This window comes from Canis lupus, chromosome 4 (assembly GCF_048164855.1).
Source record: "Canis lupus baileyi chromosome 4, mCanLup2.hap1, whole genome shotgun sequence".
NCBI lineage: Eukaryota > Metazoa > Chordata > Mammalia > Carnivora > Canidae > Canis > Canis lupus.
In genome coordinates, this window is record NC_132841.1 from 1,194,624 (window position 1) to 1,207,629 (window position 13,006).

General features: G+C 38.9%; 1 pseudogene; it reads left to right on the forward strand.

The window, feature by feature from the left end:
- Window positions 1-11,132: 11,132 nt before the first annotated feature.
- Window positions 11,133-12,777, forward strand: LOC140631712 (protein-arginine deiminase type-4 pseudogene; annotated as a pseudogene).
- The last annotated feature ends 229 nt before the right edge of the window (window positions 12,778-13,006 follow it).

Sequence of the window (13,006 nt, forward strand, 5' to 3'; positions counted from 1 at the left end):
TAAAATTTCTGAGTTTGTAGGGTTAGTATATGTCATGTTAGACTTTCCTGAAGTGCTTTATTCCATTTTACATTTCTCTCATCAGTGTGGAAGACTTATAGTTATTTCACATTTTTTTCAATACTTGATATTACTTTTTAATATAGCCATTTTAATGTGCATAGTGGCATTTCCAAGTGGTTTTCATTTGCATTTCTCTTATTAAATAATGATGTTATGCATCTTTCACTTATTGGCCATTTGTATATCTTATTTTGTGAGCATATGTTTAAATCGTTTGCTTGCTTCTAGGTCTGTCTGATTTTTTAGTTTTAAGGTTTTTTAATTGAATATTTCCCCCCAATTTGTACATTCCCCCCCACCCACACCCCAATTTGTGGCTTTTTAGAATTTTTCATTTTGATAAAGTCCAACTTATCAGTTTTAATCTTTTCTAAGAAATCTTTACAGACCCAATGGTATGAAAGATTTTCCCCCTTGATTTCTAAACACTTTAGCTCTATGTTTATGTATATGATCTATTTGGAATACATTTTTGTATACAGTGTGTGTTAAGGGTCAAAGTTTATATATTACTCCATTTGAACATTTAATTTTTTTAGCACCGTTTTTTGAAAAGACTATCTTTTCTCCATTGAATTACTTAGTACCCATTAAAATATCCACTGATTATTTGTATTTGTTTATGGGGGGTGGTTTCTGCCTATGGACCCTTTATTCTGTCTTACTGACCTGTTTATCTTCTCTACATTGTCTGTATTCCTATATCTTTGTTTATAAGTCTTTAAATGAAATTGTAAGTCTTAAATGAAATTATAAGTCTTTAAGTGAAATTCTCCAACTTTGTTCTCTTGTTTAGAATTGTTTTGACTCTTCCAAGCCTTTTGCATTTCTACATACATTTTAGAATGAACTTGTCATTTCCTTAAAAAAAAAAAAGCTGCCTTAATATTTCTTTAGGATTTTATTGATTCTGTTTGGGGAAAGTTGACATCTTAATAATACTGACTTTTCTGATCCATGAATATCCATCTCACCATTTAATTAGGTCTTTAATTTCTCTCGGCAGTGTTTTGTATTGCCCGAGTACAGATATTGTAGGTGTTGATAGATTTATCCTTAAGTCTGTCTTGATTTGAATGCTATTATAAGTAGTATTGTTTATATAATTTCACTTGCAGTTGTTTTTTGTTAATCTGTAGCAATACAGTTGATCCTTGTGTATTGACCTTGTTTCCTGTAACCTTGATAAAGAAACATCATTTTGGTAGCTTTTTTGATTCCATAAGATTTTCTAATTGTATGTGATCGTGTCCCCTGTACTTGCCTTTTTCTTTCCTATCTTTATGCTATTTACACCTTTTTTTTTCCTTTACTGCATTCTCACTACAATGCAGAAGAGAACTGGTGGCAAAAGACATCCTTGCCTTACTTTCAGTCTTGGGGGACAACTCTGAGTCATTCACCGTATGTTTCATGTCAGCTGTGGATTTTTCAGGTCCATAATGTTGTTTCTCATCTGAATTTGCTGAGAGTTTTACCATGAAAAATGTTGATTTTTGTCCTTAGTTCTTTTAAGCATAAAATCTAATAATCATATGATTCCTTTTTTAAATTTTCCTAATATGATTAATTATCTTTATATATTTTTAAATGTTTAAACAACCTCGTATTTCTGGAATAAAAATCTACTTGGTTGTGGTCCATCATTTATATATTGCTGAGTTTGATTTGCAGATACTGTGTTAAAGACAGTTGTGTCAATATTCCATAATGAATAGTGTCTGTATGGTATGTACCAATTGCCCCTCTTTCATTTATATTGATAATTTGCTTTCTTTTTTTTTTCATCAGTTTAGAGGAAATTTATAGTTGTACTGATTATGTTCTTCAAAAGAAGGAGCTTTTGGTTTCATTGATTTTCTCTATTTGTCTTTTTTTCATTGACTTCTGTTCTCTACTATTTTTCTCTTCCCATTCATTATAGATTTAGTTCTTTTTTTAACTCACTAAATGAAAGGTGGATTTTCTTTTTTTTACCATTTTCATTTTAATTATAAGCTTTTAAAGTTCTGAGTTTCACTTTAGCATCTGAAATTTTGGAAAGCTATGTGTTCATTTCATTTAGTTCAAAATATTTTCTAATTTACTTTGAGGTTTCTCCACCCACCCCTGCCACGGGTATTTAGAAAAGCCTTGTGTAAAAAAAAAAAAAAAAAAAAAAAAAAAAAAAGAAAAGCCTTGTGTGATTTCTAAATATTTGGGAGTTTTTCCAGGTTTTTTTTCTATTCATTTCTAACTTGTTTATGTTCAGAGAATATAATCTTTATGCTTTTACTTAAGTTTTTCTAGGTGAATGTTCCATGTGAATGTGAAGATTATGTATTCTGCTATTACTGGGTGAGATGTTATGTCAGTTGGTTGATAATGTTTTCCACATTGTATGTATGCTCATGTTGAATTTCCCTTTCAGTTCTGTCAATTCCTGAGAAAGGTATGTTATTTTTAGCTGTAAATTGTGACTTTGTGTTTTTCTGTTGTTGGTTTGTCATGTAACTTGAAGCTCTTATTTTAGGTACAGTTACATTAAGTTTGTATGACTTTTTTCTTTCTATGAAATTTCCCTATTTATTCCTGGAAAAATTCCTTTTTGCTGAAATCTACTTTTTTGATATTAATATAACTACTTCAGCTTTTTATGATTAGTGTTTGCATAGTTATCTAATTTCATCTTTCTTTAGTCTATATTTGTCTTTTTATTTAAAGTGAATTTTCTTATATGATAGACTTTTGTTTTCTCTTCCTGTCTGATAATCCCTGCCTTTCTTTTTAAATGCTTTTATTTGGCATAAGTTCTTATTTGAACATCTACCATCTTGCTATGTTTTTAAATTGAATTTTTATGAGATGACAGTAGATTCACATGCAGTTTTAAGAAACCGTATATACAAGTCCTGTGAACATTACCCAGTTTTCACTAATGGGTAAAAAATATCATGTATATCACAACCAGGATATTGATATTGATACAATTCAGGCCTTACACAGATTTCTCCAATTTTCTTCTTCTCATTTGTTTGGATATATATATTTAGGACAATACAACTTTATCACTTATGTGTATCTGCCACCATAGTAAAAATACAGTATAGTTCCATCATCACAAGGACCTCTCATATGTTGCCCTTTTATAACCACACCCTCTTTACTCCTGTGTGCCTCCCTCACTGTCAGTTCAAACATGTTATGTAAATATATATGTATGTCACCTTTGGGATTAGCTTTTTTCCCTAGACTAGTAACACCTTGAATATTCATCCAGGTTATTACTAATACCAATGGTTCATTCCTTTTTGTTGCTGAAAAGTGTTCTGTGTTTTTATATATATATAATATATATATGTGTGTGTGTGTGTGTGTGTGTGTGTAACATTTTGTTTAACTATTAATTCATTGATAGATATTTGGAGTTTTTGCAGTTTTGGGCTACTACAAAAAAGCTGCTATGAATATACCATTTTTGTCTTCCTATCAGTAATGTATAAGTCATCTAGTTTCTCTGCATCTTCATCATCATTTATCTTAGGACTCTTCTTTGTTTTAACAATTCTGATAGGGATGCCTGGGTGTCTCAGTCAGATAAGTGTCTGTCTTTGGTTTAGGCCATGATCCTGGGGTCCTGGGATTGAGTTTCGCATCAGGCTCCCTGCTCAGCAGGGAGTCTGCTGCTTCTCCCTCTGCCCCTGCCTTCCCCCAGACTCATGCTTTCTCACATTTGCTTACTCTGTCTCTCAAATAAGTAAAATTAAAAAAATATATGAAAAAAATTGATAGGTGCATAGTGATAGCAGTCATTTTAATTTGAATTTCTCTAATGGTGTTTAAAATGTTTTCATCTGGGATCCCTGGGTGGCGCAGCGGTTTAGCGCCTGCCTTTGGCCCGGGGCGTGATCCTGGAGACCCAGGATCGAGTCCCACATCGGGCTCCCGGTGCATGGAGCCTGCTTCTCCCTCTGCCTGTGTCTCTGCCTCTCTCTCTCTCTCTCTCACTGTGTGCCTATCATAAATAAATAAAAATAAATAAAATAAAATGTTTTCATCTGTGTATTTGCTTTCTTGTGTTGCTCTTTGTTGAAACAGTTCTTTTTGTTTTTTGCCCATTTTCTTACTGGCTTGTGGTTTTACTGATGAGTTTGAGAGTACTTTGTATATTCTGGATTGTAGTTCTTTGTCAGATACAAGCATACCTTAGAGGTTCAGTTCTAGATCATGACAATAAAGCAAATATTGCAGTAACGTGAGTCAGATGAAGTTTTTGGTTTCCCAGTGTTTATGAAAATTTTGTTTACACCATACTGTAGTCTGTTAAGTGTGCGATAGGCATTATATCTAAAGAAAAAAGAGTATATACCTTAACTTAAGAATACTTTATTGCTAAAATGTGCTAACCATTGTCTGAGCTTTCAGGGAACTGTAATCTTTTTGCGGGCAGAAGGCCTGGCCTTGTTGGCTGCTGACTGATCAGGGTGTTTGTTGCTGAAGGTTAGGTGGCCATGGCAATCTCTTACAGCAATAATGCAAATTTTGCCACGTCAATTAATGCTTCCTTTCATGAACGTTTTCTCTGTAGCATGTGCTGCCATTTGATGGCATTTTACTCACAGAACTTCTTTAAAAATTGGAATCAGTCTTCTCAACCCCTGCTGCTGCTTAATCAGCCAAGTTTATATGATAGTCTGGGTCCTTTCTTGTCAATTCAACCATCTTCACTGCATCTTCAGAAGTAGATTCCATTTCAGGAACTCACTTTTTTTGTTCATCCATAAGAAGCAACATCTCATCTGTTCAGGTTTTATCATAAGATTATAGTAACTCAGTCATATTTTCAGGCTCCAGGTCCACTTAAGAGTTCCATGGTATTCCCACCATATCTGCAGTTACTTCCTCCCCTGAATTCTTGAACCCCTCAAAGTCCTCCATGAGGGTTGGAATCATCTTCTTCCAAATTCCTGTTAATGTTGATATTTTGACCTTTTCTCATGAATCACAAATGTTCCTGATGGCATCTGGAATAGGGAATCCTTTTCAGAAGGTTTCCAATTACTTTGCCCAGATCTATCAGAGAAATCACTATCTATGGCAGCTATAGTCTTTTTTATTTTTTTTAAAGATTTTATTTATTCATGAGGGACACAGAAAAAGAGAGGCAGAGACATAGGCAGAGGGAGGAGAAACAGGCTCCATGAAGGGAGCCCCATGTAGGACTCAATCCTGGGACTCCAGGATCATACCTTGGGCAGAAGGCAGACACTCAACCACTGAGCCACTCAGGTGTCCTGGGTAGTTAAAATGTATTTTTTTTTCTTTTTTGATTGAGAGGGAGTGCAAGGCAGGGGAGGGGCAAAGGGAGAGGGAGAGAATTTTAGCTGGGTATTACTTACCAAAAATTGACTTAAAATATTCAGTAAACTACATTATAAACAGATGTGTTGTCATGCAAGCATTATTGTTCCATTTGTAGAATACAGGCAGAGTAGATTCAACATAACTATTAAGGACCCCCTGATTTTTGGAATGGCAAGTGAACATTGATTTCAATTTAAAGTCACCAACTGCATTAGTCCCTATGTAGTCAGCCTGTCTTAGAAGCCTTGAAGCCAGGCATTGTCTTCTCTCTAGCTATGAAAGTCCTAGGTGGCATCTTATTCCAATAGAAGGCTGCTTTGTCTACACTGAAAATCTGCTGGTCAGTGTAGCTACCTTCCTGAATTATCTCAGCCCAGTCTTCTGGAGAACTTGCTGCAGCTTCTACATGAGCATCTGCTGCCTCACCTGGCACTGTGTGTTATGAGGATGGCTTCTTTCTTTAAATGTCATGAACCAACCTCCTCAAGATTCCAACTTTTCTTTGCAGCTTCCTCACCTTTCTCAACCTTCACAGAATTGAAGAGAGTTAGGACCTTGCTCTAGAATAGTCTTTGGCTTAAGGGAATGTGGTGGTTGGTTTGACCTTCTATCCAAACCAGACAGACTTTCTCCATACCAGTGATTAGGCTGTTTCACTTTCTTATCATCTGTGTGTTCACTGGAGTAACACTTTTAATTTCCTACCAAAACTTTTCTTTTGCATTCCTAATTTGGCTGACACACGAGGCCTAACTTTTGGCCTGTGTTGGCTTCTGACCTGCCTTTTTCATTAAGCTGAATCATTTCTAGCTTTTGATTTAATCTGAGACATGTGCTTTTTTTCACTTATCACTTAGAGGACACTGTAGGGTATAAATTGGCCTAATTTCAATACTCTTGTGTTTCAAAGAATAGTGAGATCCACGGAGAGGGAGAATGATGGGGGAATGGCTGGTCGGTGGAATAGTCAGAACACACATTATTAAGGTTGTCATCCTGTATGGGCACAGTTCTGGTGCCCCGAATAATTATAATGCTAACATCAAAGATGACTGGTTACATCACCATAGCAATAATAATGATAGATAAGTTTGAAGTGTTGTGAGAGTAACCAAAAGGTGACAAAGAGACATGAAGTGAACAGATACTTTTGGTAAAACAGTGCCAGTAGAGTTGCTGGATGCAGGATCATCACAAAACTTTAATTTGTAAAAATATGCAGTATCTGTGAGGTGCAGGAAAGCAAAGCACAGTAAGACAAGGTATGCCTGTATTTGAAAACCTCTCAAATTTGGCAGAAAACATATACAGATTGAGGAAGGAAAGTAAACCACAGAGAATAAATTAATACATTTTAATGCATTGCCATTAATGTGGCCTTCATTGCAGAGACACGTTTTAATCAACCTTCTAAAACTAATAAAAAAAATCTTGAAGTTTGAAGAAAACCTGTGTATTAACTTTTAAGGAACAGCAATACAAATGGCAAGAGATTTCTCACCTGAGACCCTGGAGGCCAGAGTACATGGCATGAAATTGTTCAAGCGATTAAATAATTATGTACTGTGAATTCTATATTAAAAATAGCCCTTGAGAGTAAAAGGGAGATATTTTCTCAGATAAAGGAAAACAGAATTTATTACATGGTGACCTACCTTCAAACAGTGGCTAACAGAAGTTTTTCATGAAAATGAAAACAGAGGAGTCTTGGAAATTCAGAAGAGAAAGAAGGAAATGGATAAAAATATGGGCAAGTACAAAATTATTTTTATAAGTTTCTTAATTATTTCATATTGGAAGCAAAAAAAAATAACACCACCTGATGTGGTACTCTACATATAAAAATACTAAAGATAATTATATTTTGAAATAGAGCCTGTAAAGAACATAGGTAGTAATTTTCTACATTTCATTCAACGTGATAAAACATCACTACTAGTGGACTAGGAGCCAACAGTAAGAAAATGGTACAAAAAATACAATGGATGTTAATTTTGCCCCAGTCATCCCTCAACAGGATCGATTCTGAGGTGGTACTCAGAGTCTGCAGTGGTGTTAGACACTATTTTTTTTTCATGATTTTTTAAAAGATTTTATTTATTCATTCAAAAGAGACACACACACAGAGAGAGAGAGAGAGAGAGAGAGGCAGAGACACAGGCAGAGGGAGAGAGAGAGAGAGAGAGAGAGAGAGGCAGAGACACAGGCAGAGGGAGAATGCAGGGAGCCTGACATGGGACTTGATCCTGGGACTCCAGGACCACAACCTGGGCCAAAGGCAGGCGCTAAACCGCTGAGCCACCCAGGGATCCCCTAGACACTGTTTTTTCTTCAGTGGCACTTTATTAACTTCTCCACTTTCCTGTCCAACTCTCTTCATTCCCTCTGTTCTCCCGAAGTGACCTCCAAAATAATCTGTGCCTGATTCCTTGTCTCAGCTTTTGTGCAAAACCTGAGTAGTACTGTTGGTCCCAAAAGTGGTCCTAGAAATGAGAACTCGAGTTTGAGAATCTAAAACTAGATTGCTTATTAGTCAGATGGCAATGAAGGCCACATTGCTAATGGCAAGTATGAGGATAATCATCATCATCCTGTAATAGAAGGATTCTCCTGTGTGATAGATGAGCGTGAGGTTGGATAGATTTGTATAGTAGCTATAGCACTTGAACAAGATGAGGCAGTGATAAGTTTATGAGTTGTGGAGTTACTGACTTTTCTGCCTTACAAGCCTTGAAGATGGGATGCCTGGGTGGCTCAGCAGTTGAGTGTCTGCTTTTGGCTCAGGGCGTGATCCCAGAGTCCCAGGATCAAGTCCTGCATCAGGCTCCCTGTGTGGGGTCTGCTTCTCCCTCTGCCTCAGTCTCTGTATCTCTCTGTGGCTCTCATGAATAAATAAATAAAATCTTAAAGAAAAAAAAAAAAGAAGGCTTGAAGATACAGGTTCAAGTTAGCTGTCAACACAGGGCACACAGTGAAGGATAGTAGACCTCCATAAAAGCATTCAGAAGATTCTTATGTCCTGAGAAGTGAGGCTGTGTCCTAAGTCATGCTCAAGGTTTAATAGCTTCAGGATGGTAAGGGATTGCAATGGTGCAGGTGTTAAAGACTTGTGTGAAATTCAGGCTAGTGGAAGAACCCATTCCTCTCTAATAGAGAGGAGTACCCTACCACTTCCTGGAGACTGTAGATGCCCAACATGAAGCAGATGCCTTTCAAAATCATACTTGGCCTTCTCAAAAACTACCATACCTATCCTCATTTCTTTCATTAATATTTAATGTAGTTATTGATTGATTTAGTTCTGTAATTTCAATATTTATGTTTGGTTCCTCTTTTTTTATCTCTAATTTTTTGCTTTTTTTCTGTTGAATTTGAATATTTTTAGAATTCTACTTTAATTGATTTGTTGACTTTTTAGCAGTATTTCTCTGCATTACATACAGTATACTTCAACTTTTCACCTTCTAGTTAGAGTTAATAATGTACCATTTCACATAAAATGTCAAAACCTTGCAACCATAAAAGTCCATTTACCTCCTCCCTGGCATTGTTGTTTGTGTTATAGTTGTTTTATGTGCATTATAAATCCAAGATGATGTAATTTTTGGTTTCTAGTTGTTATGGACTGAATGTGTGTGTCCTGCCAGAATTCATTTGTTGAAACCCAGACCCCCAATATGATATTAGGTATTAGGAATTGGGGTCTTTGGGAATTAATTTGGATTAAATGTGGTTATGAGGGTGGGGCCCCATGAGTTGGATTTAGGGTCCTTGGTAAGAATCACCAGAGAGCTTGCTTCCTCTTCTGTGCTCTCTGCTACATGATTCAATGAGAAGTTAGCAGTTTTGTGATCCAGAAGAGGGTTCTCATCAGAATTTGACCACGCTGGCACCCTGATCTTGAACTGTCAACCTCCAGAACTGTGAGAAATACATTTATTGGTAAGCTACTCAATATATGATTTTTTGGGGTAACAGTTCTTGTAATGACTGACACTGAGCCAAAATGTAGAGATTAATATGTTATCAATAGAATGGATCAGAACATTATCAAGAATTGCATGATAATCCAGGTCCCTTAGGAATATATTGTGATGGAGAAAACAAGAATTAAGATTGTCACAGGGTAATACAGCAAATACGTACTGCTGTCTACCTCAAGAGAAGGTGCTGATCCACTTCAATTATATAAGCTACACTGTGTCTTAGGAACACTGTGGTCCACAGGCCATCACCACAGATCTCTGTGAGCAGAGGCCTTCTAGTTACGTTTTCATCCTGTGCCCTTTATAGTTTTGTACTTGCTCCACCTTTGTTAGTGTTGCCATCTGGCATCTGCAGTGTCAGAATTCCATCGTCTCCTTCGGCATTTGTGAGACGAGTTCCATAGTAGCATCTCCTACCATTAGTTTTGGCCTATGGAGGACTGTCACCACTAAGCTTACTTGTATCTGTGCTCCCCTCACTAGGATGTTCCTTACCACTTTACTGTCCTTTGGGCCCTACAAAGTTGGCATGGTCTCTGTAGAGTGAACTAGCAATCTCGTTCCTCTTTGTAACTACTGGTGCTTTGGTTTTAAAATTGTAGGATGACATCTATTAGTAGGCTGTTATTTCAGTGGATTTGGGTGAAACGTGTTCTATATGCAATGCTGAAATAGAATGTAAAACAATGCATTATAAGTAATAAGAGTATTTTTCCCAGAAATATATCTTTTTAAAGATTTTATTTATTTGAGAGGAGACAGAGACAGTGGCAGAGATAATGAGAGACAGTGTAAGCGGGGAGGAGAGAGAGAATCAGGCTCCCCACTGAGCATGGAGCCCAAGATGACATGGGGCTTCATCCCAGGATCCCAAGATCATGACCTGAGCTGAAGGCAGTCTGAACTACCCAGACTGCTTCAGAAAATTTTTTAGGATATAGCTCAATTGTATTTTTATATACTATAAATGTATTTTTTCTGTCTTTAATACTTTTAACTCTAGATATCGACATGGCTCATCACTTATATCCTTCCAGTGTTTTCTGAAGTGTAATATCATTGAGGACTTCCTTTACTGGACCCCACCTCCCACCAGCTTGCTGATGAAAAACTTCCTTTTTGTATGTCCTTTGCTTTTAAAGGAAGGGTCACCATGTTACCAACCCCATACTGATTCTTTGAGGTTAAACGTTATTGCTTCTAATAGCCTAGAAATAGAGCAAAGCAGCATCCTGTAAAACTCTGAAAAGAACCCAGAATCTCAACATTTAAAGACATTAGTAGAGAAAAAGAATTTTCTTCATCTTAAACTGCAAGACAGAAAAGTATTCATAGCTCCAAGTGTATGGAGACACACCGGTTCCATCTCTGCTTTTCTTGCTCTGCTAGTAGGGATGGCTTTGCCTTGCCCAGTCTTTAATAGGTAAAGATTAAAACTCTACATAATAGAGGATTTTCATCTGTCTACAAAAGGCTTACTTCGAAATGTGGGTATCTTCAAGTGAAATACAACTGACTTTGCCATTGATGAATTCAGCCTCTATTTTTATTAGCATTGGTGTTGATATTATATCATTTGAATAATAAAATGTCATTTGTTAAAAAAAATTTGCGTTTTTTTATGCAATTCATTTGCTGTTTTATTTAATTCCAAAGGCTTTATAATGTCATGTTTTCTTTTTGTTGGTATGATCGCTTTCTTAATTCAAATCTAAACCATCATGATGATGCACCACTTATTTAGCTCTTCTGTATAACTGGAACACAGCAATCTGTTTCCTCTGTACCTGCTATTTCCTAAACTTTACAGCATCTGCCTCGAATCTGTTTGAAACTTTGTAAGGTACCTTGGTTTTCCACCTCTCACAGTTATGTTCCCAGGACTTATGAGAGGCTCTCTTGGACTCCAACCCCTCCTGCATGGCCGTCGTACATTCCCCTCGGAACCGGCCATCCTGTCCCGTCACTTTGCATGCTACAGGGACGCTCTCATATTCTCCATGCTTTCCTGAAATTAGTAACTGCTCTGGCTAAGGAAGCCAAGTGCAAGCTGACCATCCCCTCCAAGGAACAGAGCAACGATGATCGGTGGATGCAGGACGATATAGAGATCGGCTACATCCAAGCCCCACACAAGACCCTGCCCATGGTCTTTGACTCTCCGAGGAACAGGGGCCTGAAGGACTTCCCCATCAAGTGCTTGCTGGGTCCAGATTTTGGCTACGTGACTTGAGGGCCCGAGACTGGAGAGGTTACTACTTTCCACTCCTTTGGAAACCTGGAAGTGAGTCCCCCGGTCACGGTTGGGAGGAAGAAGTACCCTCTGGGCAGGATCCTCATTGGGAGCGGCAGCTACCCCAGCAAGGAGAGCCAGGAGATGCACCAGGCCCCAGGCTGTGCAGGACTTCCTTGGCGCCCAGCAGGTGCAGGCGCCTGTGAAGCTCTACTCCGACTGGCTGTTTGTGGGCCACGTGGACGAGTTCCTGAGCTTCGTGCCCGGGCCCAAGAAGGGCTTCCGGCTGCTGCTGGCCAGCCCCCGGGCCTGCTACGCACTGCTGGAGGAGCAGCTCAGTGGGGGGGCCACGGGGAGGCTGCACTCTCTGAAGGCATCAGGAAAAAAAAAAGCAGAAAGTAAAGGACATCCTGTCAGACAAGAAACTGAGAGACCAGGATTCATACGTGGAGAAATGCATCGACTGGAACCGGGAGGTGCTGAAGCGGGAGCTGGGCCTGAGTGAGAGGGACATCGTGGACATCCCCCAGCTCTTCAAGCTCCAGGAGGAGAACAGTGGGATCCTCAAGGATGAAGCCTATTTTCCAAACATGGTGAACATGCTGGTGCTGGGGAAGCACCTGGGCATCCCCAAGCCCTTCGGTCCCATCATCAATGGCCAGTGCTGCCTGGAGGAGAAGGTGCGGTCCTTGCTGGAGCTGCTGGGCCTGCACTGCACCTTCATCGACGACTTCTACGCCTACCACATGCAGCACGGGGAGGTCCACTGGGGCACCAATGTGCGCCGGTAGCCCTTCTCCTTCAAGTGGTGGAACATGGTGCCCTGAGCCCGCCTCCACCCGCCACCCAGGAGTCCTTGCCCTCCCGAAGCTCCGAAGCTCCCGGCCAGACGCTCTGGTCCCCTGCAGTGTGGCATTGCAAGAGCGCCTGGGCACAGGCTGGCTCCCTGGCTGTAGCCACCCTCCTGGCAATGGCTTGCCCCCTTCCTCTGTGCCCTGGCCTCTGGGGCAACCCCTTCTGAGGACCCCAAGATAGTCCTGGCCTTGCAAACTCGTTTCTGCTGTGTGATGCCACAATAAAGTTTTATAATCTCTTTGTAAGTGAAAAAAAAAAAAAGCCTAAGAATAGGCTTTCATCCTAGAACTTACGCAGTCTGCCATAACAAATAACTTACTTTTTTGACCCCTACCTACCCTTTCTTCCCCATCTAGAATTAAATCTCTGTGAGTGCATGGAATTTCCTTTTGTTCACTGCCATAAACCTCTTGCGAAGACTTGTGCCTGGTACATAGTAAGTGCTTAAATGTTGTTGAGGGTATGACCACATTGAAGTTCTTACTGCCATTGGGAGAATACTGCATTGTTTAGAGGGAACTGAAGT